Source organism: Podarcis vaucheri (genome assembly GCF_965113315.1).
Source record: "Podarcis vaucheri genome assembly, chromosome: 5".
Lineage (NCBI taxonomy): Eukaryota > Metazoa > Chordata > Lepidosauria > Squamata > Lacertidae > Podarcis > Podarcis vaucheri.
The window spans coordinates 35,708,417-35,725,820 of record NC_138763.1 but is presented as its reverse complement, the minus strand read 5'-3'; positions in this window follow the sequence as shown (position 1 = coordinate 35,725,820).

The window sequence follows — 17,404 nt, the reverse complement described above, 5'->3', positions numbered from 1 at the left end:
CTGATGGGGCAAGGCAGGGCCTGGTAAAGTCTTCCCCTCTCCACAACCTTATGATTTTATGAAGTGAACGATAAGTAGCAAGCATTGGCAGCTATCCTTGTTGGTCTGCCCAAGACATTCTGTTGCCTGAGACAAAGGACCATCCCCTTTCCCCATTCAACACACCCTCCACATTCAATCCAAACTGGTAATTGAATCTTACTTCAACCCTGTCAACAGGACAGCATGCTTCAGCACACCTGAGGGCAGGAGGGCAACTTAGGGAGCACTGGGCAGCCCCCTGTATGGAATCTGCAGTTGTGCCCTCAAATGCTTATGCTTCATCACTGGCTTCCACCCTCCAGTACCTGCTGCCTGAGGCAGCTGTGTTGCTTACCCTAATGGTAGGGGTGTATGTGTGTGTAGGAGGTAGAATAAGCCTCCTGCAAAGCTGAGGGCTGAATAATCTTCTGCACTGTCCACGATCATCTGTAAACTACTTAACAGACATCCAGGAATGGAAGAGTAGTGAACAGTAAGTGTTGAATCAGTAGTGTTGACTCATCATCCTCTACAGGTAGATAAAACAAAGGGAGGAGGGTAAGTCATTTCCTGGCATGAGACTATAACAACAGAATGTTCCATTTTATCTATATGCTGCCATTAAAACCTGTTTTACCCCTGCAATCAGGCAATGTGCAAAAGCTAAAAGCGCATGAAACCCACACCAGTGAAAAAGATTCTGTTGTTATCCAGGTGTAACAATGGAAGACAATGCATCTACAGGGTGACAGAAGGCCAGGATGCCAGGAACAGAAGGTCATTCAATCAGTGACTCATTCCCTGGGAAGCACTTACAACAGAGATGACTGCGACCAGTGATGCTGTCAAGTGAGACAGGGGACCAGTATGACGCACTGAGTCAGGTCCCAGCACACCCATCTTTGACTCCCACTCACCCATGACATTTCCAATATGATCCTTTGGCGGTAACATTTCCAGTTGGTGGCTTGCTTACGGAAGTCCCAAAGGCTTCCAAATGTTTCTTTATCTAATTTTAAAAGATTGTAAACATGCTTTGATGTTATCAAGGTATCTGATGATGTGAGACTTGCCCTTTCACACAGAACAACCCAATAAGGAACATGTGGTGGTGCAGGGAGAGAGATGGTCATCCCTTCTATTTCCCATGTTCAAAGGCAAGTGCCGGTACTGATGTAGTCAAAATGGCCATTCCAACTTTTTCTCCCCCTCGAAGCAGTGTTTGGATGAGACACACATTTTGACGTCTCTTCATTGATGATTCAAAGCTGTATGATTGCGAGCACCAATCAACATTCTGGCACCTGCAAATTGAATCAATTCAGATTTCTAAACTGTCTTCAGAGGCGTTTCATACAGGGTGCATGTGCTTACAGCATGAATGGCCAAAGCCAGGTCCATCTTGTCCAGGAAAGTGTGCAGCTGGTGCGCCAACTGAAGCCAGTAAAAAAAGTTCCTAGTCACTATGACCAAGGCTGACATCAAGGGTCACCATGGCTGGGCATCTAAAAATCAACTAGAGGTTCAAGCTTAGATCTCGCTTGGGCCAGAATGGGGATTAAACTGAAGACCTGCTTCATGCAACGCTAATGTTCTACCTAGAGTACCAGTTTCTCCTATCTAATATCTTGTTGGAACTTCCTACTTCCAGCAGGCTTCTGGAGACTGTTTTTAAGGAAAAGGCTGGTGCTGTGATGTTTTCATTGCAATGATCTGTTTGTTTTAATAGCTCATATGTGTGTGTGTGTGTGTGTGTGTGTGTGTGTGTGTGTGTTCTATTAATGTTTAATTGCTTCCCCTCCCCCAATGTTTTTGGCAGCTTCTATTTTAGCTGTTTAGCTATTTTAGCCCTGAGTCCCCTGTCAGGTTTTTGTGTGTGACTTTGTTTTGAATAAATATGGAAGTACTAGAAAACACACAAAGCAAGATAAATATAGAAGGTCTATTAGTACAGTTTATGTAATGTGGCAGCAGGAAATAGTTGCATTAATCACCAAAGAACAGCCCACGCAAATAAAGGTATTTGACGTCATCCTGCCTACTTGCATACACACAGCTAGGCAACACAGCAGCAATAGCATGAACTGCAGGGCAAGTTTATAAATGCTGGAAAGATACAAGGTGCCACATCAAACCAAGCAGTGTCTGGGAAGAATAGCTACACAGTTAAATGAGTTTTATTTTAAATCAAAGAAAAAGAAAAATATCTTAAGTTATGTGTTTGTTTAATAAGAATTATCCTATAGAGTGCAAGCAAACCAGGATAATTGATTAAGAAACTGATTGCCTGAAGGGGCTGATAGCCAACATCAAATTTTGTGTGGATGCTGTCAGTGGCTTTACTCTTCAATAATCTAGGCAATCAATTTTTGCCTTAGCTCCTTGGGGATAGATCAGTGACATACAGTATATAATGTTGTTAAATGCTTTTTTTCCTTATGAGACATGCAGAGCAAGCTTACACATGTCTACTGAGAAGGAAGTCCTGTTGTGTTCAATGGAGCTTACTCTAAGGTATGGGTGCACAGGAGCGAAGCTTCAGGCATGACTAACTTTGGATGAATCATGCCCAATGTCTTGCCATACCTATGGAAGAAGGAAAGCATTTCTAATGGTATGTAAATGTGAAACAATTCAGTTATGATGTACCTATTCAGAACGGCAGGATCTGTGAATCTCTTAAAAGACAAGCATAAGTATTTACTACATGCCACTATTTTAGGACGCTGGGTGTTGAAAGCCAGACTGTGCAAACATATGTACAATTAGCTTTGTAAAATCTACAGCCCTGTGAGAATTAGCATGGTATCCAAACCTGAAATTTGCTTGTGTGTGTAGAAATGAGCCGAATGTACAAAGGTATTTTTTAGTTTGCTCAGTTATCTCTGGTCCCACCCACAATAGGGAAGTGCCCTCAGAAGGTTGCCTGGAAGGTTTCATGTGGCCCTCAGAATGAAAAATGTCCCCCATATTGGTTCGAAAGTAAATCTAACAGGGCTATAGCTTCCAGGAGCACCTTACCTGGGGGTAGGTGCTATTCATTTAAGAACAGGGGACAACTACAGCCTAGTGGCTTGTCTTGGGTAAGGTGTTCCCTATCCACTTCACTCTGCAATAGAGCAGGGGTGGAGGGCTTCATTTTCTTCAGATAATCTGTTAGGAGCCACATGCCAGTGGAGGGTGAGCAGAAAGCAGAGGTGGGCAGAACCAGTGCAAAAAACATTTTCCCTCCCGCCCTCTGGCACTCCTCCTCTCTATCTCAATCACCCTTCCCCATCAGTCAATGGACTGCTGGAAGAGCACAGGTCAGGGCTGTCATATGCTTGACCTGCTCATTTACTGATGACCTTTGAGTGGCATGTTGCCTGTGTTCTGGAGCAATCAACACAACTGTGTCCATATGGGCTAGCTTTGCACAGATTCACTGGCCTTAATAATTTCATTCCAGTTTATATCTGTCTATAAATATTGATGTCCATAATATGAATGAAATATGTGAAAACCAGAAAATAGATTTAACAACTGTCATCATTCAGTAAAGTTCTCTGCCATGGGTTCCTACTATCTTTCCAAAACATTTCAATACATATTAAATAGAGGATGTTCTGATGGGAGGTGGAACTTAACAACATCTGGAAGGCCACAGGCTTCACATCCCTGCTGTAACATTGCTTAAATAAGAATGTTAGAAACACAACACAGAAAGCTATTGAGGATTTAGAGACCTGAGCAGATCATAAAGTCTTGTTTCCATAATAGTAATGGGTATCCTACTCTGTGTCTGAGCAGAGGTGTGAACATATTTTTCAGCACAAATGACCATCTAGGGCAGGGATGGGTTATCTCAGGCTTGAGGATTGAATGCCACCCTCCAGACCTTACAATCTAGTCCTTGGGACTCTGCCCAGCCCAGCCCAGCTGTCCTGCCTGAGTGACCCTGCATGGCTGGAATGTACCTTGAACTCTAATAACTCTTCTTACTTGCCTGGATGGAGAAGGAATGTGAGCATGTACAGAAACTAGCCTACTGCACAAAGGTAAAATTCACACGTGGCTCCACCCACTTTTGCCTCTGGTCCCACCCGCCACTGACATGTGGCCTCCAGAGAGTTGCCCAGAAGGGAATGTGTCCCTCAAGCTGGAACAGTTTCCCCACCCTGATATAGGTTGATTCACAGGAGGCCAGTGGATATAGAAACACAAAGTAGATACAAAGTCCCTGCGTCCCTGAGTCCATCTGCAATTACTTTCCCTCCTCCTCCTTGTGAGAAACACACCAACGCTCATGGTCTGAAGACTCTGCAGGTCAACAGACTGCTTGTGAACTGGCATCTTCAATATCAGCCAACCCCTATGTCTTTTTGCCCTTTCTCTCTGGTGAGAAAAGCCTGGAACCTAAAGTGTATCACGCTCTGCCAGGAGCCCAAAGCTACTGCCCCCAGCCTTGATACCCTTAATTATATTACAGTGTGGCTTTTAATTCTAAGCTGCTTTGGGAGACAATCTTGGCTGAAAAGCAGTGTGTAAATATAATAAATAATATAATATAAAGAAATGACCTATATCAAGTCGGGCTAATAGACTGTCTGTCAAGTACTGCCTGCTCTGCATGGTTGCGGTTTTCTTTGTTTTTGTTTGCCAGGGTTCATTGAAGTCCTTTGCTGAATATGCCAGAGACCAGGATGAAGCCAAGATATTGTGCAGGTAAAGTATGTGTTAGACCACTTCATTGCAGCTCTCCCTAGAGCGGAAGGTTCTGGGTAAATTACTGTCAGCTGCAAAGCAAGATGGTCATCTGATTGCTCCTTCCTACTGCTAGCTTAAAGCTTTCAGTCCACAAGGAGGCAGGTAAGAAATTTTCACACACCTCAGTGTGGACTACTTGGCCCACCCATTGCTAAAATGAAGGCATCAGACCACTATTTTGCTGTACATCAAGCTGAAATATGTATTGGAGATGTGTCTTAATCAGAATCAGAATACTGAGTATTTCCAGCCCTCTCTTTACCAACATATATCTTGTAATGTAACCTCAGAAAAGTATATTACCTACTGAACTGCCAGTTATTACTACCTTCAAGTGCCTATAGGTCCAATGCTAAATCAAGGGTGAGCTCCTCCTTTACTTTAGTGGAGTTCTATTACAGCCTCATTCACCACTCAGCTATACCTCATAAAGCACAAATGGAGGTTTTCTGTTCCACGGTAATCCCCTTCTGCTATTCAGAACAAAATACAGAATAAAAAGCCATCGCACAAAAGCTCAAATCGCAACTTTTCATGGTTCATAAGCAGGCATGAACTTTCCGGGGACTGTTGGCTTTCCTAAATAGAAACGCTCCAGAGGTCCAAGTTTCCTCACTTTCTACTGCAAGCAGAAGCCTGTGTAGGGCTTGCAGTGTCCCCGCAAAGGAATCTCGACCCCTCGAAGCCTTGTAGCCCTCCTGTAGTTGTAGAGGAAGGAACACGCCCATAGCTCAAGCTGAGTAGTCGGAGTTTTTCAGCACCACAGCTGCCGGACAGCGCCCGAGCGCCGCTTCGACATCACCCGCGTTCGGGAGCCCCCACAGAAAGCCCATCGGCGCTGGTAGGGCGAACCTTTTAAAGACAAAACCAAATAGGCGATACTCACATTGTTCCCCTTTTTATAGTCTCGGCTTCCCCTTTCTCTCTCTCAGTCGCCAGCAAAGATGGCTTTCCAGTTCTCCTTCTGATGCAAACAGCCTCTTAGAATTGTAGGCACTGTTGCTGAGGCGAAGGCACAAGCTACTGAGCATGTCTGCACCTCATCGCTCCCACCCGCGAAGACGAGGAGTCAGTGCGCCGCTTTCCACCTTCTGCATCAGTGGCAGTCCCAGGGCAGCCGGCAGGGGTGGAGTTCTGAATCCCCCTCCTGCCTGGAAAGAAAGAACGAAGCGTAGCGTTGGTAAAGAGGGCTAAGCATTGAAAAGCCAGCATCTCTTTTATTTCTTACATTTGAATCCCAGCTTTGCTCCAATGAGTTCAGGGCTCCTCCTTTCCTCTCTCACAACAACCCTGTGAGGTTCGGCTGAGAGAGACCGTGACTAGCCCTAGATCACCAGGGAGTGGACTTGAACTTGAGTCCCCCCCAGTTCTGCACAATGCCCTAATGCAGCCTTTCTCAACCTTGGGTCCCCAGATGTTGTTGAACTGCAACTCCCATCACCCCTAGCTAGCAAGGCCAGAGCTCAGGATGATGGGAGTTGTAGTCCAACAACATCTGAGGACTCACAGGTTGAGAACCACTGCCTAATGGTTAGAGTCTAACTAGTAGAGCACCCTGGCATGACAGAGCTACACTTTGTGAATTCCAACTATTTGACCCAGATTACAAAAATGTCCTGTGCAACAAGCACATGACTGTTATGTGATGTTGCCAACTTTTGGGCCAGTCCCTGGTTGCTGTGTCTTTAACAGCAGCAACTAGTGGTGTTTATCTTCATGCTGTGAAAAGCTTCACCTTTGGAAGATGCAGAAAGCACTTGCAACATGGGCTTCAAAGGAAGGGTCAGCCCATCATTCTACTTGGATGCCCCGAGAGTGTAGGGTCCAGTTTTGAATGGGGTTTTGTTAAAGAACTTACATGTGTTCATTTCAGAACATGTCCCTTTGATGCACTCTCAGGTACCATAGGATGTAAGCTCCCAGTATCTAACAAGAAGCACCATCCATTTTATCCTCCTACAAAGCAGTTTCCTAGTAACATGAAGAAGAGAATGAAAATGCTTAAACCTTCATGTTACATCGAACACACTGAAATGGCTCAGAGTGACAAGCATTTCCCAGTCCTTCATGTATATTTTTTTGTTTTAAAGGACCCCTGACCATTAGGTCCAGTCGTGACCGACTCTGGGGTTGCGGCGCTCATCTTGCTTTATTGGCCAAGGGAGCCGGTGTACAGCTTCCGGGTCATGTGGCCAGCATGACTAAGCCACTTCTGGTGAACCAGAGCAGCACATGGAAATGCTGTTTACCTTCCCGCTGGAGTGGTACCTATTTATCTACTTGCACTTTGACGTGCTTCCGAACTTTTCAAACATGGGCAGGAGCAGGGACCGAGCAACGGGAGCTCACCCCATCGCGGGGATTCGAACCGTCGACCTTCCGATCGGCAAGTCCTAGGCTCTGTGGTTTAACCCACAGCACCACCCACATCCATTTTTTTTGTTTTGTTTTAGGTACTCAATAAACATTGTCCCTATATAAGTGTACATTATTGAATCAAACTGCCAATATATGTTATTTCCATGGTTCAAGGATTCTAATACATGAGACTCTTAGAATGGTCATAAATGAAACATGTGTCTACTAGGGAGGCATGACCATGGTCACACCTCTTGACAGGCAGCATGGCCTATTGGATAAAGTAAAAGTTTGAATTGTAAAAACAAAACAAACAAAAATTAGTCATGTGGCTATGCCCTTGGGATGGAATTCTGTAAGTCTCTCCCCCCCCCACGCACTTTGCTCAGGTGAGCTTTCCTCCTCTATCCCTCCCATCCCCATTTTGCTTAACATCTGCATTGATGAAGAGCTCTGGAGAACTTGAAAGCTTGCTCACAATTTTGTTAATTTTTGGTTGCTCCTAATGTGTTTTTATATTTTGTTTGAAGCCTCCTAGAGTGGCTGGGGCAACCCAGTCAAATGGGCAGGAGTACAAATAATGACATCATCACCATCATCACCATCATTCCACAGTCACTGCTACCCATCACCTCCAGCTAACAGAAAGGAATGTAAAAAGAGTAATAAAAGCCCCCTCTCCATCTCTCATCATATATATAACTCAAGGGTCAATCTTAAGTTGTAACATACCTTCTCTCATGCAATGTTTTCATTGCAGGTTTTGGATCTCTGGTGACCAGAAGCAAAGGAGTATAGGTTCCTATGCCTTTAAATGGTTGTATAGAAGAAGAAAGGAATTTTGGCAGGTGTAGCTCATTGTGCAGTGATGAGAAAAGCTGCGACTGATTCTTCAATTTCTCCCAACAATTAAAGGAACAGGGAACTCAGTCTCCTATCCATAAGTGCATTGGAATTTACTTTGACCAACAAATATTTCCAGAAACTGCATACTTTACTCCAATGAGGCCTAGAGAAACTGGCTCTCTGAATATTTTTTTACTTGCAGTAAAGCAGTGCGCTTAAATAGCACACTTAGAACTGGACTCCCAGTGTTGAATGTCCAAGTATGATTCAGCCCAATGATATTATTCCCAAAAGTATCAAAGCTCTATAGTAAAAGACTGTTATAAGAAGTCAGAAATTCCCCAGATACCTGTAACAGTCACTATAAGCTACAATGTAGCTTTAGGAAGTGATGCCTGAGTTTTCTTGTTTTCTCTTCCATTTTGTCTCATGTCTTTCCGACTGCAAGCCGCAAAGGTCAGGGTATCTCTTGGTATTATTGAGCTTAGAATCATAGAATTGTAGAGTTGGAAGGGACCTCTCGGATCTCCTTGTCCAACCCCTTGCAATGCTGGAATCTTTTTCTCAACATGGGGCTTGAACCCACAGCCCTGAGATTCTCATGCTCTGCCAACTGAGTAATCCTAGAGCTCCCCCCTACCCACCCAAGAAGAATTTCATTCCTGAAGAGAAAGGAAAAAATACTACAAATAAACAAATAATTATAAATAAGAGTATGCAGGTAAATTTTATTGAGGTACCACAGATATAAAAGATCATGCTTTCAATAATTAATACTGAGATATGAAGCCTGTCTACATTTACACAGATGTACGTCTCAATGAATTAAATGAATTTACTCCCTAGTAAATGTGGATAAGACTGTAAGTTTTAAACAGCAGTTGATGCCCTACAGCAGTTATTTTACCTTAGGAAAAAGGAGATCGTTACTAGAAGAGAAGGGTGTCACTGGCTGCATTTGGATCACGTTTCTTCCCTTGGTGAATCCTGAGCACTGCAATTTACCCCTCAAAATGTTAGCATTCTGAGCAAACAAAAGGTATAGTGAATACGCAGTGCCTCCAAACCAACAAACCAACAGAGGAAAGCTTCGATACCATGAGCAATCACAACAATTATTTTTGCCTCATTCACTTTGCTCTGTCTTAGAGCCATTGGAGGTAGTATTCATAGCTGATAGGAAGCTACCTTATCAAGTCAAACCACTGGTCTATCTAGCTAGTTCAGTATCTACAATGACTGGGAACAACTCTTCATGAATTCAGGCAGGGATCTGTCTTGATCCGACTTGGAGATTGAACCCTCACCGTTAGGCATCCATGTGTTCTGCTATTGAGCTATGGCTTTTCTTCTTCATGATCCACCAGGTCAGAAAGCATAGAGCCTTTCTCTCATTTGCAGAGGTGATGTCACAAAGGGGTGGGACTTAATTACTGCTGGTAAAATCTGGATATTTGGCAGGTGATGAGAATAGCAAGGTGAGGAAGTCTCTAGGGTGAATTGAAAATGGGACTATCTTCCCCTGTTTCTGAAAAGGGATTTCAATCTGGATTTTGGGTAAATATATTTCTTAATGTTAGAAAGAGAGAGAGAGAGAGAGAGAGAGAGAGAGAGAGAGAGAGAGAGAGAATCTGCCCAAAGACCCCAAACCTATAAGACTATGAATTTCACTGTCAGACTGGGCCCCCTTATGCAATTCTATAATTCAATAGCTTCTTAAACAGACTATAATTAAGGAATAGTCATATGATGTAGTTTGGGACTACAGTTTAGTGCAGGAATAGGAATACTTTGCAACTACTTTTCAAAATTAGTTTTAATTATCTGTTCTTAGAAGTAATTATTGGGAAATGCTTCCAGATCTGACAAATCACCAGGGTGAGCCAGAGGTACTTACCGGAGACCGAGAGCAAGTGTAAACTGTGGGGCAAGTCCATCAGCCAAAAGTAAATACAATTACTAAAATATCAACTGGAGAGCAGAGAGACTAATGCAATTAGAGTAGGCAAAAGGATCTGTCTTGGAGATGCAGTGACATGTCGCGGAAATGAAGACTAATCAGTTGATTTACCAAAAGGAGAAAGAAATTGTTTATATGCAGCGCCCTGAGCAACATTTCACTTTCTGGCTTTGCGCTTGCTTCATTACAAGAACCAAATTCTCCTTCCCATGCTCTGCATACACGGGAGACCCTTGATGCTTCTACCACTGCTCTGTAAGGGTCATTTGGAAAGGGAGAGAGGCAATTTTTAAACTTTACAACCATTGCTGCTTCTGATGTGTTGTGTTAAGAAGTAGGCACACCTGGCCATCTCTTCTTTCTTAGGGATCCCTGAAGCTGGAGTTTTCATTGCCTGAGACGCGCTGCTTTCCAAAGATGCCTGCAGGTTAGTACGCAACTTGGACTTATGGCCATCCCTCCCTCCCTTGGGGAGTAAGCTCCTTATGTGCAAACATGATGATCAGAGGGCATACTTTTGCATTCTGCTCTGCCATTGAGACAGGTCGGAGTTTCAAGAAGTCAAGAAGGGAAGAGGGCATTGATGATGCAAAACACTGCAGGAAAAAGGATGGGCATCTCTTTAAGAAGAGGCTTTCAACACTCAGTCTTTTTTCTGGACCTTCACAGAATGTGATGTAAGTGTTTCTCTTTTTAATATTTTATTTCTAATGAAAATTAAAAATGCTAATTTAAAATTGGACACCGGAGCTATTGTGAACACTGAATAATCATGAAAGGTGAAAAAAGGTTGATCAACTAAACAGCTGAGAAAGACAAAGGGCGGCAACATCAAAGAGTGCCATATTTTCAGGTGGCTCCATTGCCTTGAGCAGCAGCTTGCTATGCAGACACCAGCAATTAATAACATCTTGGTGTTCTTTCAGACGGTTGCTATTTTCGAGTGGGATTCATTTACTAATTGGCAAATTCGGTTTGCACAATTACAGCTGATTAGAGGGTTTGCACAATAAAGTTACTTCCCCCAAATTCTGGAAGTTTTGTGATAAGGAAAGCGTTGGGAGAATTGAACTGGAAAGAGGGGGGGGGGTATTACTTCTTTGATGCGGCTTCATCTAACCTGCAAGCAAATTGGAATAATGCTTGTTAACTAGCCAGTGTCCTTGAATCTCCCTGTGAACAAATTGGGCTGAATGCTTCATAAGCAGCTCATCTGGAAGTGCTGTAAGTTTATCTGCTGTTTGCTTATTAAGGTGCTGTTAAAGGTAAAAGGGGAGGTACAGCCATCCCTCTGCTGACCAGCTGGCAACCCCAGTCAAAATTGCCATTTTCACTGGTTCAGTTCAAGGTGCTGCTGATTAACTTTAAAGCCATAATTGTTTTACAACCATCTGCTTCCATATTGCCCTTCCCATGAACTATGATCAACTGTGTTTTATTTCATGTGTAATCTGAAAAATGTAGATTTTTGCACTGTGCACCGAAGGAAGAGCAATGGTAAGAAAACTCTGGACCAGAATATTATATATAGAAATAATGGGGAATAAACAGGATATGCTTGATTGTAACAAAAATATGCTTGGTTTACAAAAAGAATATAACAATAGAATTATTGGTAAAAACTATTAAAACAACTATTTAAAACATTCACAAAAACTAAAAACACATCATCCTAGATATCTGGGTAGGCTTGTCGAAACCAAACTAAACTGTATAGCTTACTGGTTACTTTTGTAAGGCACAACACTTTGTTTCATACAAACACTCTTTACAGAGATATTTAAGATTGTGCTTAACTTCATATTTTAAACCTGACTTTGGAAAGATAATTTCTTTCTAGGATGGTTATTATCTTACAATACCCAGTCCCTTCTAAAATCCTAAACTTCCCCTCAGCTAGTTAGAATCTGTTCCCACTGACAGATATACCCTACCAGAGTCCACTCAAATAGTCAGAGATTCCAGGTGCCCACCCTGTTTCCAATCCCAGGTTCCTGTCTCACCCATAGATAATCCCTGACTGCACTCTCTGACAGTCCCAGCTGATTATTAATTTAAATTCCTCTCTCTCTCTCCCTTGATTGGCTGAGCGACTTGTCAGTTGGTGGGTCATCACGAGGCAAACCCAGGGCCTATCCCTCACAGGGCCCTCCTGCTTTGGTGGCAGGATATTAGGCTGAGAAGGTAATAAAGGTAAAGGTAAAGGTACCCCTGCCCGAACGGGCCAGTCTTGACAGACTCTGGGGTTTGTGCGCCCATCTCCGAAGACACTTCCGGGTCACGTGGCCAGCGTGACAACGCTGCTCTGGCGAGCCAGAGCCGCACACGGAACGCCGTTTACCTTCCCGCTGGTAAGCGGTACCTATTTATCTACTTGCCCCCGGGGGTGCTTTCGAACTGCTAGGTTGGCAGGCGCTGGGACCGAGCAGCGGGAGCGCACCCCGCCGCGGGGATTCGAACCGCCGACCTTTCGATCGGCAAGCCCTAGGCGCTGAGGCTTTAATAAATCCCTTTAAATCTTCAAAAAAATACTCAAATGGCAAATGGCTTGATCCTTTTTTTTTTGGTAGTTCACCAGTGTGATGCCTCCTTCTGCTATTCAGCTCTAAAATTCTATGATTCGTCATACATGCAGTGAAAAGTAATAATAATAATAATAATAATAATAATAATAATAATAATAATAATAATTAATAATAAATTTATTTATGCCCAGCCAGCCACTCTGGGCGGCTCCGAGTCCCAACAGAATTAAAAGCACAATAAACTATCAAACATTAAAAACTTCCCTAAACAGGGCTGCCTTCAGATGTCTTCTAAAAGTCAGATAGTTGTTTATTTCCTTGACATCTGAAGGGAGGGCGTTCCACAGGGCGGGTGCCACCACCGAGAAGGCCCTTTGCCCTGATGCACTTTGGAAAATGGTAGCTGCCACTGATTGTTCAGCACTATTTTGTCTTGGCTTTTTAGTCCTCAGGAAAATAATGGGCACCTTGAAGACAAGAAGAGAGGTGTGCAAAGAAAAGAGTCCATGCAGCTGAAAGCCCAGAAGGAGATGTGTTCCTTGGGGAAGGCTCACTCTGGGAAAATGTGCCCCAAATGTGAAATTGTCGTCTGCAGGGTGTGCAACATGCTACATACTGAAAGCAGCTTCATTGCTCACAGTTTGCTAGATCACTATGACAGAGGAAGGCACTCATTTTGCTGCTTGGATTCTGAATTTCCCCAAGACCACCATGTATGTAAGCACTGTGCAGGACCATCCTTCTCTCCTGGCAGGTCTTGTAACCTGGCTACATTGGAAACCGAATCTCTACTGCGACTCTCTCTGTCCTGACTTTGTAGAGACAAAGTGAAGAAATTTCCTTGCCCTGCATAGCAGGCATTCAATAGCCAGATCAATTCTTTTCAAATGGCTCAGTAGTGTGCACATTGCCGAGTTTGTGTGCAAGGTTAGTATGTGAAATCACCAACAAAGCACAGGTAGCTGTATTCCCTCTGCTGCATGAAACATACAGTAATTGATTTCACTTCTCAGTCGAGAAAAGAATAGGGTTGCATTGATGCAGATCTTGGCAAATAAGGCTAGCTCAGTAAAATATATTGTCTGATCTAGGACCTGTTGTCAGAAAAATGTTCGTTGATGTTCTAGTATATTAAAGTTTTATTGAAGTTTTAAACAGTGTTTGTATGTGGGTTGTACAGAAAGACTGGGACTACTTAAAAGCCACTGGACAAGGGCATTCTCTGGGTGAATCCAGACAACCAGGAGTTGTTCTGGAGACTTGCCATCTCTAGCCCCAGTGGAACAGAAAATGAGCAAACTCGTCTCAGCACCCGAAAGTATCAGTCTGCTCATGTGGTTACAGGCGCTAATGCAGCAAGCTTTTTCATAGCTGGATTCACACAACAGGGAGCCATTGTCTGGACACCTGGAAACAAAATGGCCTTTCTGGGTAAGTCCAGAGATCCATTTTAGGTCAGTGGCTTCTGGAGGTTCACTAGTCATTTTGGGGGGTGTCCCTGAACCCCTTATTTTTCTTTCACATCTTGTCATGGGAGCCATAGATCCAATTTAGGCGAACAGCTACCCCATGTTAAGGTTTGGTTTTGACCACAGATTTGCAGAGTCTGCACTGAGGAAAGGTTACTGGTGCTAGAGCATTTGCCTTGTATGCAGAAGGTTCTAGGTTCAATCCTGGTATGCCCAAGTAGGACTGGCAATATCCCCTAAAACCATGGAGATCAGCTTCCAGTCTGTGGAAACAATACTGAGCTAGATGGACCCATTGTCCGACCTTAAAGGTAAAGGGACCCCTGACCATTAGGTCCAGTCGTGGCCGACTCTGGGGTTGCGGCACTCATCTCGCTTTATTGGCCGAGGGAGCATGACTAAGCCGCTTCTGGTGAACCAGAGCAGCACATGGAAACGCCGTTTACCTTCCCGCCGGAGCGGTACCTATTTATCTACTTGCACTTTGACGTGCTTTCAAACTGCTAGGTGGGCAGGCCTACTGTTTTGCCTACTGTTTGCTAAAGCCTGGGGTCCTTATGAAGTGGTAAGAGGCTCCCACAAGAACCACTTGGTAAATTGATTGTCTTCCTTTTCAGATGTTCTGGGAAGTTAGAGCTGTGTTTGCTCAACCTTGCCTGATTGCTCTCCTCACCCACCCACCCACTGCACACAATTTAAATCACGTGGGGAGCCCACATCTCTAGAGCAGGATCCCCCCCTTCAGAGCTCTTCCCCACCCACCCCACATGGATGGGGTGCAGAGAATTTTGTAGGTGGGGCAGAGCCAATAAACGTGCCTCAACTTCCCCTCATGCAATTGTATTCATGTGAGGGAAGAATGTTTGAAAAGGGCTTGTTTGTATTAATAACCCATAGCAGGTGATATCAAAGTGGGGAACTTTTCTCCTGGGCTACAATGTCCCAACAAGAGCTACTTTTAAAGAAACATCGTCTTCTTCGCTTTTGCTCCATGTTTTTCTGAATTTCAGATTTCTGTTCCTAGAAGTGTTTATATATTCTGAAATAGTTAAATATCTGTTGGGCTTTTGGAAGTTCTCCAAAATATCTGCTGTGTTTTCAGAAGAGTTCTTTTTCAAATATATCTCAGACTTTCACCACTGCAGGCTAAGAAAAGTGGCTGTTTCTTACTGGAAAACAATGGGTAGAGAGGAATAAAAGCCTAAGGGTTGAATCTTGGCCTATCCCATAATAAGATGGTCAGATCATCGTTGTTTGAGAGATTGTGTGATCATGGAAGGTATTGTTATCGCTGTGTGTTGTGCAATGAATAGTTGTGAGGATATGTGAGAATTAACTATGAAATTACACACAGTAATGGGTGCCATGAGCTAAACAGCAGCACAACCTTAAAAAAAAAAGTAATTCCTGAGACCAACTGCAAACAGGGGGGAATATTTTATTGACCTATTTGAAACACTATCACTATGCATCAACTTTTATTGACCTCTTTGAAACACTATCGCTATGCACCAACCTTTCAGAGTGTGAGAATGGATTAACCATCACCTTCCCAAGGCAGAGAACCAGCAAGTAGTGATAAAACACAGCAGCAAGGCAAGGAGAGAAATGTCTCTCCACTCCATAGCAATAGAACAAGTCAGTAACTAGGGGTGGAGCAATGACAACCACAGCAAACACAAAGGCAGCCAAGGTCATCTGTTTTCCTTTTAGCACATTTTAACGCCCATGTAAGCAGCAGGCAAACTCCCAAGTTAGCCATGTGGTAAACTGGTCTGTTTTCACCCAGAGTCTGTCAGCTTGGAGGAGCCACACAGTTATCATAGATAACAGCTGCTAATCGGCATCAGCCATAATAGCTGGTAGAGGGAGAAGAAATATCTGAATTTTTCTTTAAGCAGCACATACATAAAGTGATACCATAAAGGAGATGGGCTAGTCCTAGGATGTATTCACAAGCTGTATTCCATAGCCTAAAGGTGTTATGAGGAATAGGATAGTGATGGAAGGATCCCTTCTTCACCTAAGTATTTAATGTTAAAAAAGCCTCTAGCTACCACTTCATTTCACCATCAGTTGCTATAAATCTCTGTGAGCAGGCCATCTTAATTCGTCCTCCTTCCCCTGCAGGGAGCAGTTGACTCTTTCAGACTAAAGCTCCACAGGAAATGGTCTGACCATGACAACAGGGTTATCTCAAGCCAACCCCTCTCTAATATCCAGCCCTACACACACATTCCTCCTCCAATCCATAACAACTTTTACATGCAGAATAATAAACAAGTTTTCCCAGGTGTCACTTCCATTCTGAACTATTCCCATACTGAATGGGGTCTGAACACAGAACTATAATGAGACCAGAGACTTCTCTGATTTGAAGCCATTTCCAGTCACACATTGAAGAAGCAAATTATTGGGATTGGCAGAGGCATAGGCATAGTCATAGTCATAGGAGAGCCATTCAAGAGTAACGGCAGCCAAAACCCTTGACAGTATCTTCCAATATTACCTCAGCAGCACAGAAACCACAGCAGCATGACTCCTTTCCTGGACTGCTTTGGTAATGTTGGCAGGCCAGGGATATACATTCTTTCCATTTCAGCATTATGTCTCTTGGAGCTGCTATAACGCTGGCACCAGAAAACCTTGCACTATGAATCTCTTCTGTACAATCTAGGGCACTATCATACTGGGGCATCTCCTACTTTCTGAAATAACATGAGATGTGACCTATCAAGTAAATTGGCATTTGATCTATTTCTGAGAATACCAGCTAATTGTCAATGATGGGATTAAGGTCTACGGGCCAGGGAAAAACTGAGTAGCCTGCTAGATGTGCAAGTGGCTGAACAGAGGATGGAAAGTCTGGCCTTAATTATTACAAGTATCTCAGCTGGAGATATGGATGGTAACAAAGAAAGCAAGGCTAAGCTTGTTGTCAAATTTTCTGCCCATAGTAAATATTGTATTCATAAGGTGCTTGATTCTGAGGCAGCAGAAGATCATCAGGCACCTCAGCATAGCTGTCAACTTACAGATTTGAAAATAAGGGACCAGCAGCTTTGAAAATAAGGGATCAGCAGCCAAAATAAGGGACCTGCAGCCTCACCTGTTCCAGGCACTCCAGTCTTCCTGTCCTCCTGCAGTCTGGTCAAACTCATGCTGGTAGCTTTGAGAACACTGTCCAACCAACTTTGTAACCAGAGGTTCAACTGAATAGACTCTGAATCACATGCACCACAAGGCCTATGCAGCCTCAACTTAAGATGGCTCCCCGGCCTGGCTTTGCACTGCAAAGTTTGCAGCAGCACGTGCAACAAAATGGCGTCCAGCATTCAAAAAACCCCTCAGCTTGCATTAACTAGCCACACACAAGGCATGCATGCTCCAACCCCTAGTCGTTCTTAGAAGTCTTATTGGGTGAGCAACACAGCCAAGCAACACAGTTGGAGCCTCCCTCCTCCCTGGCCGGCAGGGAG